Source organism: Triticum dicoccoides, chromosome 5B (assembly GCF_002162155.2).
Source record: "Triticum dicoccoides isolate Atlit2015 ecotype Zavitan chromosome 5B, WEW_v2.0, whole genome shotgun sequence".
Classification (NCBI taxonomy): domain Eukaryota; kingdom Viridiplantae; phylum Streptophyta; class Magnoliopsida; order Poales; family Poaceae; genus Triticum; species Triticum dicoccoides.
The window spans coordinates 22,614,763-22,629,675 of NC_041389.1; the positions used below are offsets into that span (position 1 = coordinate 22,614,763).

A 14,913-nucleotide genomic window follows, 5' to 3' on the forward strand; every position below is an offset into this window, starting at 1 on the left:
AGCTACTGACAGACCCTAGAACCACATGAATTTATCACCAGAGAGCTCCAGTAGGAGTTGATGCTTGGTTACAGCATCTAGCAGCAACTAGTACAGCCCCACGTCCAACCCAAATCATGGCAAAGGCCATGCAGGAGCTACATCAGAGAAGAAGGAATGGGGAGGAGCTCACTAGAGGGACATTGTAGCCGTAGCAGAGGCTCAGCCACACCACAGCTGTGGTGTGACCATCACCACATCCAGGAGAGGGTTTGGAAGCTGCCGAAGCACCACCGCGCTGACCAGGGCAAGCGTCGGGCACAGTGGCTCCACCCCAGGGACATCACCGCATGGACATCACCGGCCTCGCCCTGTTTCAAGAAATGTTCAGAACAACTTTGTCAGACTCGATCAATTCTGAAGAAACCAACTTCGTCGTCAGACACATACATACATACAGGAAGCAAAAGAAGAAGAAACAGAGCTCTACATAATGTTTATATCAAATGAGCAAGACACAGGAAGAAAGACACAGAAGAATTTTAGCTTTACATAATGTTTACAAGAACAGGACACCAATACAGGATTTAACTTGTCCTCGACGCTGTTAACAAGGTACTGAAAGTAGCTATGTGCATCAGCCACACCAAGTCTTATCATGAATTGGTTGCTTTCACGGTGCAGAGCCTGGAGGAGCGGTAGCAAATGAAGCACTATAAATAGCCAGTACATGTGTATCTACTAGAAAGTAATCAAACCACTACACAAGACATAGCAAGCACCGATTCCTATATCACCAAGACAGAAACATAAACCACAATAGTTAAATGGAGATATATGAGCTCAAGCAGTGCATAATTCTAGGATAGCATCTCCCATGCCTATATGCATAACACCGACAAAACAGCAGCAGCACAAATAGTAGTATAGAAACTTAAAATAGTAACATCCCGTACATAGTAGTAACTAGGGAATTAATTGACAGTTGGTAGAGGAAAACAAAATCACAAACACTACTGGTAGTAGCACGTGCATCAGTTTTTTACTGTATAGAAGATTACTTATATTGAAATAACACAGACTAAGAACTAAGATTACTTTGTTGTAACTCATGAGCTCTCTGTCATGTTATGACAGGTGAAATGTGGCATCACAATACCACCAAACTATTCAGCAATAAGAGCATACACCCACAGCAAAGCAGAGCAGAATTCATTTCTAATCTGCATGACTGAAACTGCTCCTATTTTTGGTTTTAATATGTATACAACACGGAGCATATGATATAATATGGTTTCACTATAATCTTTTTAGTGCAATTGTTGCTGGTTTTCAATTATCAGAAAATCGTGTTGAAAAGATCAACAGAAGGGCTAGGAGGCAGCAAAGAAATAGTTATATTCTTGTTCTAGCTGCAATGTACTGGTCAACTGGTTCAATCAGGAGCAACAATACATATTTCCCTAAACCTAACATTGCCATAATGTGTAAATCATGCGACTGGTCAAAGCACAACACCACAATCACAAGTCCAAGGCCACCACGAAGGCAGAAGCACAGCCGGCCGTGGCTGCAGCAGAGTTCATCGCCTCCGTCCCACTGGCTGCCTTGCCGACCTGAATAAAATAAGCAATCAACCGGATGGCAACTAGTTAGCATTTGCATTCTCAGCATAAATGTTTCATAAACACCACATGAGGTAGATCGATCTTCGGGGTTGCTAACTTGCACAAAGAGGAAGAAGAGGGGACAGAGAGAGAGCTACCTTCCATTGCATGGCATCCGTCAAGGTCAGAGCCATCCTCTCCCGCAACTTCTACATCGGCCAAGAATGTCCTGCTCTCTGGCATGTCCATGGCCCTGCAGCCTCTCCATGGCCTGGCCCCTTCAACTGCATCTGCGTGCACATCACACATCAGTTCGGGGGAAGAAGGAAGAAGCAGAGGAGGGAGAAGGAGAGAAGGCACTCACACGTCAGATGATTTGCCGGCTTCGAGCGGCGGTGGAGGTTGGACGCCGCGGCTCCTCCCCTGCCTTTGTGTGCTTCGTGGTGGACAAGGAAGCAAGGGAGGACTCCCCCTCTGCTGGTCGCCGCGGCCCGACCACAGCGATGGCGAAGAACGTTGCCATCGCTGGGGGAGGAAGACGTCCTAGTCGCCGTCGTCGTCCCGTCGAGGTGGCTATCCAGGAGGCATCGTCGGCGGCTGCGTGGGAGGGATTGGGAGCTGCGGTGGTGTGGGCTGTGGATGCGGTTGGGGGCGTGCTGGGTCTGATCTGGGATGGGGAAGAGGCGCGCGCCGGCGATAGAGCTACCTCCCTTTCTTCTTCTCTTGTCTTGTGATGAGTGGAGGGGAGGGGAGGGTGCAGACAGCTGCAGACCGGCGACGAGGGGAGAGGTGGGTGGCGGAGGCGAGGGGAGAGGAGGACGGGGCGGCGGCGGAGGGATCTGGATCAGGGGAGAGGAATGGAGGTGGGGAGGGATCTGGATCGGCTAGGGTTCACGCGCGTGAGAGAGAGAGGCTGCATTGGGTTGGATGGACGGATGGATTGATGTATGGATGGGCGGATGGACGGATGTTTGCCACGTCCTCGATCCATGCCACAACGGATTCCACCAATCAGAATTCAGCTTATATTCTCTTATAATTTTTATCCTCTTATTTAGGGCAAACATTCAACATATTAACTACGTATAGTTTGTTAAGATAAATTAATATTGTACACATGTGTGTATCTTGTGATGACAAACAATGTTGATATGGGGAGTTTTCACTTTCATTGCACAAAAGAGACATTTTCCATTTTTCGAGTGCCCGAAATGAGGTTTTTCTGTGAAGAACCTACCAAATAATTATTGCAAAATTGGACCAAATCATTTTTCTAAAATACTACGCCATATTTAATGCACAATTGACCAAATGGTTGGGTGTAAAAAGATTTGATCCACCTCTGGTGAAAAAGACAAATTCCCGCTGATTCAGTAGGAAGCGGGTCAAATTTGAACTGCAGCTACCTCATAGTTTGCTCTTTATTTTTTCAAAAAATAATTTCTAGGTACATAAGTATCTATTTAATCAAAGAAACACCAAAAAAATTCCAAGATTCAACCACTAGCTAGGAACGGTCATTCCCGCCGTTTTGACCACATTTTGAAACAGGAATAAAAAATTCAAAAAAAATCAAAAAAAAGGGAAACCTTCGCATTGTGTCATTATATGTGGCCAAGTTCCCAGGAAAAATAACAAACTTGTAATACGGCAATTATTATAAAAAAGTGTTCTCAGAAACGAGCTATCAAGCGTGAAGATTCATGGCTTTCAAGCCAAATGATCAATCTTATGGCCACATTCATGGCATAGTTTGTTCAAATGATCTCATATTGTGCACAAGGGTGCATATTAGAATGGAAAACAATGTTGCCTAAGGAAGTTTTCATTTTCTTTGGACGAAAAAACCGTTTTTCATTTTCTGAGTGCCCGAAAGGAGGTTTTTTTGTGAAGGAACTACCAAATAATTGTTGCAAAATTGGAACAAATCATTTTTCTAAAATACTAGGACATATTTAATGCACAATTGACCAAATGGTTGCGTGAAAAAAGTTTTGATCCACCTCTCGTGAAGAAGACAAATTGCCGCCGATTCAGCTGGAAGCGGGTCAAATTTGAACTGCAGCTGCCTCATAGTTTGCTATTTATTTTTTCCAAAAATCATTTCTAGTTACATAATTATCTATTTAATCATAGAAACACCAAAAAAATTCCAAGATTCAACCACTAGCTAGGAACGGTCATTCCCGCCGTTTTGACCGCATTTTGAAACGGGCATAAAAAATTCAAAAAAATCAAAAAATTGGAAAACCTTCGCATTGTGTCATTATATGTAGACAAGTTTCCAGGAAAAATAACAAACTTGTAATACGGCAATTATTTTAAAAAAGTGTTCTCAGAAACGAGCTATCAAGTGTGGAGATCAATGGCTTTCAAGCCAAATGATCAATCTTATGGCCACATTCATGGCATAGTTTGTTCAAATGATCTCATATTGTGCACAAGGGTGCATATTGGAATGGCAAACAATGTTGCCTAAGGAAGTTTTCATTTTCTTTGGACGAAAAAACCATTTTTCATTTTCCGAGTGCCCGAAATGAGGTTTTTTTGTGAAGGAACTACCAAATAATTGTTGAAAAATTGGACCAAATCATTTTTATAAAATACTAGGCCATATTTAATGCACAATTGACAAAATGGTTGGGTGAAAAAAGTTTTGATCCACCTCTGATGAAAAAGACAAATTGTCGTCGATTCAGCTGGAAGCCGGTCAAATTTGAACTGCAGCTGACTCATAGTTTTCTCTTTATTTTTTCCAAAACTCATTTCTAGGTACATAAGTATCTATTTAATCATAGAAACACCAAAAAAATTCCAAGATTCAACCACTAGCTAGGAACGGTCAAGCCCGCCGTTTTGACCGCATTTTGAAATGGGCATAAAAAATTCAAAAAAAAATCAAAAAGTTGGAAAACCTTCGCATTGTGTCATTATATGTGACCAAGTTTCCAGGAAAAATAATAAACTTGTAATACGGTAATTATTTTAAAAAAGTGTTCTCAGAAATGAGCTATCAAGTGTGAAGATTCATGGCTTTCAAGCCAAATGATCAATCTTATGGCCACATTCATGGCATAGTTTGTTCAAATGATCTCATATTGTGCACAAGGGTGCATATTGGAATAGCAAACAATGTTGCCTAAGGAAGTTTTCATTTTCGTTGGACGAAAAAACCATTTTCCATTTTTCGAGTCCCCGAAAGGAGGTTTTTTTGTGAAGGAACTACCAAATAATTGTTGCAAAATTGGACCAAATCATTTTTGTAAAATACTAGGACATATTTAATGCACAATTGACAAAATGGTCTGGTGTAAATTTTTTTGATCCACCTCTCGTGAAAAAGACAAATTTCTGCCGATTCAGTTGGAAGCGGGTCAAATTTGAACTGCAGCTGCCTCATAGTTTGCTATTTATTTTTTCCAAAAATCATTTCTAGTTACATAAGGACCTATTTAATCATAAATACATGGTTTGGTGGCGATACATCGAGGTTTGGGCGGTGGCCGAGGGCCCCAACTCTAGAGCGCGTAAACTCGCATGCCCGCCGCGTGGTCACCGCGTGACCATGGCGTTGCCATGTGTTCTGGGTGGCCTAGGCATGTCTAGTGGGTTGGGCACTCCCCAGGTTGGTGCTAGGAAGAAAATTACAACATAAGATTCTCACGAGGAGACCAATCGATGCTCAAACATGAATTAGCAGCCAAGTGTTTGATTAGCGGTACGGGAAATGTACATGGTAATGGGCATGAGTTTTGGCTGAGGATGATCAGTTACTAAGAAGACCGTTTTCACAAATTCTCAGCTCAAAAGGAGGAGCCTAGGTGGTACTTGCTTTGCAAACCACCACACTGGACGTAAATAAGAATGTTGAAGCTTGGCTCAAAATAATGAATGGATTGAGCTGGCATTTGGTGGAGGATGGTTACTTGGGCATAGGAAAGCACTATAGAAAATGGATACTATTTGTACATGCCAAAGTGGTACTTTCTTCACAAACTGTTACTCTGAACAAAATAGGAAAATGAATATTTTTGAATTATTTTTGAACTAGGCAAGGAGGGTTTTTACATATTTGACGAAGATATGACCCAAAGAATTTATGAGATTTTTTTGGGAATTTTGGGAATGACAGAAATATAGGTTGCTTCACAACCTAGGGCAAAAACTGCCACAGGGACATGACACATAGGCAAAACTGATGAGGTGGCGCCTAGTCATAGCAACCCACCACAATTTACAAGGCTATGACCATCTATATTGGTCGTTAACAACTAGAAATAAGGTAGCAGACTAGCGCTGTTAGCTTTATGACCATTTCATGTAAGGAAATTATGACCTTTCTGACCAAAATGGTCGCAATGGTTTAGGGTTTGGAGCCCCTCGAACAGCTTTTGACCAATTGGTCTCATATGGTCATAAATCTATGACCAATTCTTCCAGGGTCACTGACAGAAGGTCATAAGTTGACATATTTCTTGTAGTGAATACCTAGTTCAATCTCGTTACCGGCAAGTCTCTTTACTCATTATGTAATGCATCATTCCATAACTAACTCATTAGCTACATTGCTTGCAAGGCTTATAGTGATGTGCATTACCGAGAGGGCCCAGAGATACCTCTTCGACAATCGGAGTGACAAATCCTAATCTCGAAATACGCCAACTCAACATGTACCTTCGGAGACACCTGTAGAGCTCCTTTATAATCACCCAGTTACGTTGTGATGTTTGGTAGCACAGAAATTGTTCTTCCGGTAAACGGGAGTTGCATAATCTCATAGTCATAGGAACATGTATAAGTCATGAAGAGAGCAATAGCAACATACTAAACGATCAAGTGCTAAGCTAACGGAATGGGTCAAGTCAATCACATCATTCTCCTAATGATGTGATCCCGTTAATCAAATGACAACTCTTTTGTCCATGGATAGGAAACTTAACCATCTTTGATTCACGAGCTAGTCAAGTAGAGGCATACTAGTGACACTATGTTTGTCTATGTATTCACACATGTATTATGTTTCCGGTTAATACAATTCTAGCATGAATAATAAACATTTATCATGAAATAAGGAAATAAATAATAACTTTATTATTGCCTCTAGGGCATATTTCCTTCAGACTCCTACTACACTGGAGGTGCCTACTACTACGTGCAGGCTGCTGACGACGACCAGGAGTAGTTAGGAGGAACCCAGGTAGGAGGCTTGCGCCTCTTTCGATCTGTATCCCAGTTTGTGCTAGCCATCTTACGGCAACTTGTTTAACTTATATCTATACTCAGATATTGTTACTTCTGCTGACTCATTTATGTTCGAGCACTTGTATTCGAGACCTCGAGGCCCCTAGCTTGTAATATGATGCTTGTATGACTTATTTTACTATTAGATTTGTGTTGTGATATCTTCCCGTGAGTCCCTGATCTTGATCATACACATTTGCGTGCATGATTAGTGTATGATTGAATCGGGGGAGCCCTCCAGGCTTGTGGTCCCTCCTGAGGCTCCTCTAACCCTAATTATTCAATACCCAAATAATCCCCAAAGACGAGAGGGCACACCAAAAATACTTTTTCATTGCCGCAAGCTTCTGTTCTCGTGAGATCCTATCTTGGGGCCTTTTCCGGCATTCCGTCGGAGGGGTTTCGATCACGGAGGGCATATATATCAACCGCATTGCCCCTTCGATGATGTGTGAGTAGTTTACCACAGACCTACCGGTCCATAGCTAGTATCCAGATGACTTTTTCTCGCTCTTTGATCTTCAATACAATGTTCTCCTCGATGTTCTTGGAGTTCTATTCGATGTAATCTTCTTTTGCGGGTCAATGATCTACAAGATTTTATATTAGTTTATAGAGGAAGTATTTACTTTACGTAGTGCCAAACTATGAAGTCATCTGCGCGCCATACTATATTCTGCTCTCTTTTACCAAATGGGGATCATGGGTTGTGATGTGTCAGACAAAGACAAGAAACATGTCTTCGACCTTTTTTTATGCGAGTGAGTAGGGACTTGATTATGTACGGCTTTTATATTTTGGAATTCTCATTCACATTAAGTAATCGAAAAGTATGCTTCTTCCTGCTCTAAAAAATCATGAATGAAGCTTCTCTTGAACTATATTCGAAAGCTACATACAAGAAAAATCACAAGTGCTCTATTAAATTCATTTAAAAATGCATCACACATAGCCACTCCATTTTTTCAAAACAATTGTTTCTTGTTTGCATTCAATCCGCTCCCAATCCATACTTACTACTACATCCTCCTTTTCAGTTTATACGGCCTATATAAAAAAAAAATCATTTTATTAGTCTCAGTTCTACTACTTTTCATCACATGTTTAAATTTTGAAGTGTATTAAATCACTACTACATGCAAGGATGAAGAGAAACTCACCAATGCATGTAAAAATTCTTGGTTATTTACTGGTCATGCATGCATGCGTTGTAACTAATGCATCGGTAAACACAACATTTTAAGAAAAAGAACATACTAATTAAGTATTTTTGAAAACAATGAAATTTATTCCACCACTTTGATTGTAGAGATTTTCAAATTGAGTCATATAATAAAGCAGAAAGGAGAGAGCACGTAGAACTAATTGAATCTAACATTGACCACTACTTTCAAAACAAACTACAAGATTCACTCATAGTGCTTCTAGTCTCAAAACGGGATTGCACATATTTTTAAAATTTGCCAGTCGTTTATTTATATACATTATTTACTTTATAATAATATGCTTGCTTCTTCGAATGTGTGTATACTAATAGAAAAAGGGCCTAATGTGAAGCACATTAGTCCTGGCTTCTAACTGAACCGGCACTAATGTGACCATTGGTGTCGGTTCGAACGGCTAGGCAGGCGGCGACCATTAGTATTGATTCGTGGCTGACCTTTAGTGCCGGTTCATGCCACGAACCGGTACTAAAGAGGTGGTGGCAGGCTGGTGTCAGGCTGCGGCCCCATCAACAACTTTAGTACCGGTTCATGCCACGAAATGGTACTAGAGATGAACCTTTAGTTGATTATTTTTGCTATAGAAGAATATTATAGCTATGTTTAAGTGGATCATAACAAAATTAGTCCCACCTCGCGTATACAATTGCATGTACGAATTAACCATTCATATTTCACTAGTGGATCAAGCACAAATTAACTAATGGCACGTTTTGAAATTCAGTTACATCCATGTCCCTGTCTAAAATTAAAGAATGTCAACCTTTGAATGGTTCCTACACCTAATGCTTAATTTGGAAGTTTATGGCGCCAAGAATTTCTCCCATGTTGCTGATGCATTTTTGCCATGTCACATAAATCGTGCTTTCTTTTACATGCACGGTAGTACGAGAATCTGTTTTTGTGCCAGCACAGCTCCCGTGTGCCGCATAAATGTACTCAATGAACATCATCTGGTTCACGAAGCTACCTTATTGAGCAGAATAAATCTCTCGAGTATAGCTGACCGGCCGCATACCTTGAATATTGTTCCATCTCTAAGTGTTAGCAATCTTGCTGAATGTTCACTTAATGCTGCACAATCGCTTCATCCCTTCCTTTTTTTCCAGAATGTATCGCTTCCCTTCCTTAACCTCACGAAACTTGAGAAGCTTGATATGTCCTTGGATTGTTTAGACCACTGAATTGTGCCAAGGTTGTTTTGGAAAGTGACAAGTCTCAAATACCCCAGTCTTGGTGGGAACCAGTTATTTGGAGAATTTTCGGACCCACTAGGATACAATGACGTCACTCAAGGTACTTGATTTGTCAAACAACAATTTGAATAAAACTGGAAACCTTCAAAATCTTCTTAGAAACCTTTGCTATTTGATATAGTGTTGATGGAGGGGTTGACGCAATGCGCACATGAAAAGTTGTTGGAGCTTCACTTCATTGAAAATTATTTCATAGGGTTCCTGCAAAATTTTATAAGGGAACTAAGTATAGCTTGAGCATAGTTGACATGCCCAGAAACAATCTTGTTGGACTTATCCTAAAAAGGGTTCCGCCCCCTTTATAAATAAGTCCACAACCAATACAAATGGAGATACAAGCACACACACCCTGCTGGGGATATCAGCCAGGGTTTATGAATTTGGTGCATTTAACCATCCTGGCACTACTAGGGAAAAGGCTAGCAGCAGCGCGGGTTTTAGGTGTATCAGTAGCGCGGGGGGAGGCGCTACTAATAAGGCGCTACAACTAACACATAGCAGTAGCGCGTGCTCACCGGCGCTACTGCTACACAAGTGTAGCAGCAGATCGGTTTGTGAGAGCTTGCTACTACTAATAGCTCTAGCGCTCTTTGCCTGGAAGCGCTACTGCTATCGCGGCACTGCTGCTAACTTTTATACACTCGCTACTGCTAATTAAGTAGTTTTTTTTGGCATATTTGTTTTGTATTTGAACAGGCTTTATAGAAGAATATTTAGCACATAGAAATATCATCATGATACACAGACAAATGCCTGTGAGACCACAAATGTAATCATAGCATATACATACAAATAGTCTCATCATAATCATCATCCAACACAAAGTGATATCTTGTCATCGTCTCGAAAATAGCGATACATGCAAGTCTCGAATACTTACAACTACAACAACGTCATCCATCTAAACAAACGTATACGCAAGAAGTGCTATCACTATGAGTGAGAGCGGAACTATGCAGTACATGAGGTGGCAGTTATGAGTCCTCTCTCGCGCTAGCGTGAACCTCAAGCAACTAGCTTCTCCTTCTTGTCTGCTTTTGAAGCCTTTATGACTGGCGCCCGTGAACCCATTCACTTGCGACTGACACTCATGCCACTCGTTGTACATCCCCGGAACCTTCCCTTTGTACACGACATAGCAATTCCATCTCGCCATCAAGAAACTAGGTACCTGTTAGAGATGCATGTTCATGAAGAGGACGTATAATCATATATATGCAACAAAATATACTAAAGCAACACCGAAAAAGAAAGGGTTAGCAACTAGATGCAACATACAGTACGCAAATTAATTAACTAGAGGTACGCATGTCATCGTACGCAAACTAACAAAGTAGCATTATGCAAGTTCGGCAGGGACTGTGGACATCACAAAGTTTCATCGCTACAAAAAGTATACAAGTTCAACCGACACATATCATCATCATCGGCATCATAAATCACTAGAAGTTTCATCGTTCCATATCATCAAGAATGAACCCTAGCTTCTTGAACGGCGTGAGGTCTAGATGTTGCATGCCTATGCGAGTTCGGACGTCAGCTCGCGATATAGGGCCGTGGTGGAACATCCCCTTCTCATCGATGACTTCTTTCATGATGATCGTCGCAATGTCGCTTTGGATGCGAAAGAAGTCATCTCTAAGTTTATAATCCGCTTCTCCATGAGATTCTAGCCACTTGTGGATATGATCATCATTTCTGCTTGTCATGCGAAGCTTCTGGTGATCCGTGTTGAACTAAATCATGAGATGGACGACGTAGAATCCATCCTTCTTGCTTGGTTTTGGGACATGGATGCAGGAGAAGTTAGTTTTATGTGCGAAACCCATCTTCTTGTTCCTTTGTTTCCTGATCTGCACGTGGCCACCTCTAAATCTGAAGCCTTGGAGAGCATCATCTAGAATATTCATTATGTGGGTGTAGTCTTTTTTCTCGTAGTCTCTAGAAGGGTCAAAATACACGACCTGGGAGACTTGCGGGTAAAGAACGATAAGGACGGCACGCCCGTTGCTGCGGGAAAAGACACCTCAAATTATTCCCCATATGAGAGAGAAGGAATGATTGAAATGTACGAAAGGGTTGTCCAGAACTGACTTACTTTGGATGATAAGGCACGAGGACAATTTCCCGGTCCTTATTTTGTACCATGAAGTTTTGGAGGTACTCCCTAGAAGTTTCATGCTCAAAGTCGCCGAGACTCAAGAAAGACTCGTGCATGTAGTACGGATCCGCCACACAGATTTGCGAGACTTCTTCACTCTTCATGACGGAGCTCATATGTAGCGCAAAAAGGCGGACGATAGTAAAATCGAGCCGCCTTGTTAGAAACATCTCAAAGATATGGTCAAACCGCATGAAGAACACCTCCGCCGGCCGTGTGTCGACGTAGCACTTCCCCTCAGGCAAACGAGCCGCGTATGTCGGATATCCTGGATCCTTTGAGGCTAGTAGGCTTTTCTCAGTCGACAGCACATGGTCGTGCAGTCTCGTGAGATCCCCTGATAGTGCCTCCAGCGGTTTCGGCGGTAGCATCGGCTCGCCCGTGAGATGGAACATGACCGCACCTACGGGTACACGCTCTTCAGAATGCATCGTCTGGCTGCTATGTGCTCTGGCTTGTTTGGAGGCAATTACCTTCCCCGATCTCTTCCTCTCATTTTTCTTGTGCACACCTTCCAGACCCTTCCTTAACCCCTGCCCCAGTGTTCCCGGGCTAAGTACTATACGACCCTCACGCCCGGCTAGTTGAGCCTGTGTTGAGGCGACATCTTCAGGCGTGTCCTGTGAGGATTTCATGAAGAGAGACTTTTTGCAATCCCTGCTACGACCCTGCCCGGGCATATCATCCATATCCTCATTAGCAAGATGATAGCCCGATTTGTCGTATGGTACACTCATCATATCTATGTCACAGTCATATGCATTTGTATTGATGAAATCCATAGGGTCGACCTCCGTCTCATCATCCATTCTCTGTTCTACAGGAGAAATTACATCAGCCAGTACTATTGCACCCCCTTCGTCATGTCGTCCGCCGCTCTCACCCGGCACTACAGGAGCTGGTAATTGCGTAGGCGGGGTGGTGGTCTCCGCACATGCTTGTTGATGTGTGGTAGTTATTGGTGTGCTCTCGGCCGACTCCAAATGAATAAGATTCTTCGGCCATAGCAGCACCCAATTCTTGCAGCTTCCAATCCGCGGCGGGGTCTCGTCGTCCGCTCCCACATGCTGTACTGGAGGAGGCAAATCCTCGTGCCCAGATTTCACACTGGTCAAGCTAACCCTGAAGTGCCTAGCGGGGATCGGCTGGTTGTGGAACGTGCGTTGCAAGGGGTCCATTATCATCCCCTTTCCCACGTCCACCTTCTGGCCTTTGATCAAGTAGAGTATGGTGCACGGGGTTTCTTTCGCCTGCAAACACATATGTCTGTGGCGTAAAACAACCGAAAGGCAACAAAAATGGAATATTATATATATATATGTTGGTGCGACATGTAATTACCGTGACGGCGTCGAGCTCAGCCAAAGACGAAGGCCCACCTAGCGCGCCTGAGACTGAGGACGGGCTGCTATGAGCGGGAGCAGCTGCGAGAGGAGGCCCGGTTGTGTGAGGAAGTGATGGTGCGATGATGATGTTGTTCATGGAGTTGCTCCCGACGAAACTGGGCAACGGGAAATCATGGACCGTCTTGTTTGGATTTTCCTTCGTCCAGTTGATGATAACTGGAACCAAGTTAGTAGCGAAATCATTTCTGCAGGCAGTTACAGCTGCATTGACTGCCTGCTGTAGCAACTCATATTTGTCCTCGGCTGTTTTTTCGCGTCCACAGCTGCCTTTTTCTCGACCGCAAGCTTCACCTTCGCGTCTATGTCCGCCTGACTAAACTTCTTTTTCGGCTTCTTGGCCTCTGCGCCCTCGTTGTAAAACATCTTCCACGTGGCACCGTCTCTAGCGCCGTGCACACGACCATATTGCGGCCGCTGGTCCACAGGGATTCCCTTAAGTTCGTTCAAGGCCCGGTTGAGAGGGGTGTCCCACTTGGGCCTCATCGGAGAAGTAGGGCTTTCGGTTGCAAGCTGGTGTTGCTTCTCCAGTAGTCTAATCAATTTGCTCGTGATCTTGTCCATGTAAAAAACCTTTTTCTTCTTGTCCCACTTGTAGCAGGCCCTAATGAAGTCATGCTCCAAGGGGTTGGTGAACTTTGCGAAGGGGTCTGGGAGACCCATGGCTTCACGTTCCGCGTCCTCCTTATCCCATATGGGCCTTTTACCTAGGTAGCCACGGCTTCCGAGGCGATGCTTCCCCGTGTTCCTTTGCTGAAGGCTCTTGAATTTCACAGCCTTAGCCTTGGCTGCCTCGGTAGCGCAAGTGTCCTTGAACTTTTCGAACTCCTCTTCCGTAAGTGTCAGATTTTCCTCCAGAATCTTGGACAGGGTTCATCAGCCTCAATAGCTCGTTTCACCCTCCCTTTCCAGGAGGCCAAATCATTGCTGAACATGCCCATGGCGTGATTGTTAATCTTTTTCATCTTCGGATCATCCCACAGTTGTTCTATGTTATCATCGCGATCGGGGAACTTGAATCTCTTGTGCAACTTCGTTAGGAGCAACTGCGTCAAATGTTCTTTACTCCTTAAGTCATCGTCGTTGATGCTCGCGCATTCCCGTAGGATGCATCCTACTTGGTTCCCATAGGACTTGTGAGGTTCTTCCGGCTCTAACGGCTCAAACTTGCCATGTGCCATCTTTGTGATCACAAGTCGTCCAATCCCTAGTTTGTTAGGTTTTCGTATCCTCTACTTCTTGTGCTTCCTCTTTTTGGTAGCGGCATCGGGGCTGGTACCTTCCCCGCCGGTACCTTTCCCTGCCGGTACCTTCCCCACCGGTCTTGGTGCCGCCGTCGGTGTCGATGTCGGTGTCAGTACCATCATCGAGGCCGACCTGCAAACCTTGCTTAGCAGTCAAATAGTAGAGGTACTCTTGTTCACCCTCATAATCCATCTCGTCTGCATCTTGGTCAGAAGGCCCAGTTTCTTCGTTGTTCGACATGTTTCCTATGATTAAGTGTCCTCATTTATTTCTAAAAGTATGAATAAATGAGAAATGACATAAAAAGAAATCTATGTGCCAACACTCGATATGCCAACTATGTAGCACAAATCATGCCTTTATTCACGGGAAATTTCGGCATGACCTTTGCTAAAAAATGGACATATCGAGCGCCTGAAATTCACCGGAACGGAAATGAATCAACATTCCGGCATAACATAGGCCACTCGGATCATTTTCCAAACATGAAATGTCCAAAACATGACATATGCACATATCACATGTCCAGTTCAAATTTGCATATAAATTCAGCTAATTTTGAAACCTAGCTAAATTCATAACTAAATAGATAACCTAATTAACATACTGCCCTAACTAAATTAAAACCTAAGTAAATTAATCAAAGAACCCTAGCAGAGAGAGGGGGGGTTTACAGAGGGTGCAGGGGCGAGGAGGCAGGCCCCACGACAACCCGGAGGGGACAGGAGGGAGGCGAGGGCCGACTGGTTGGGGGCGAGCGCGCCGGGGTGGGGATCGTGGGCGAGGGCTGGGTCGTGG

The 14,913-nt window shown here is 43.4% G+C and overlaps 1 pseudogene; it reads left to right on the forward strand.

Annotated features, from left to right (window-relative positions):
* LOC119308935 overlaps window positions 1–14,913 on the forward strand; it is a 111,027-nt pseudogene that overhangs the window by 88,517 nt on the left and 7,597 nt on the right.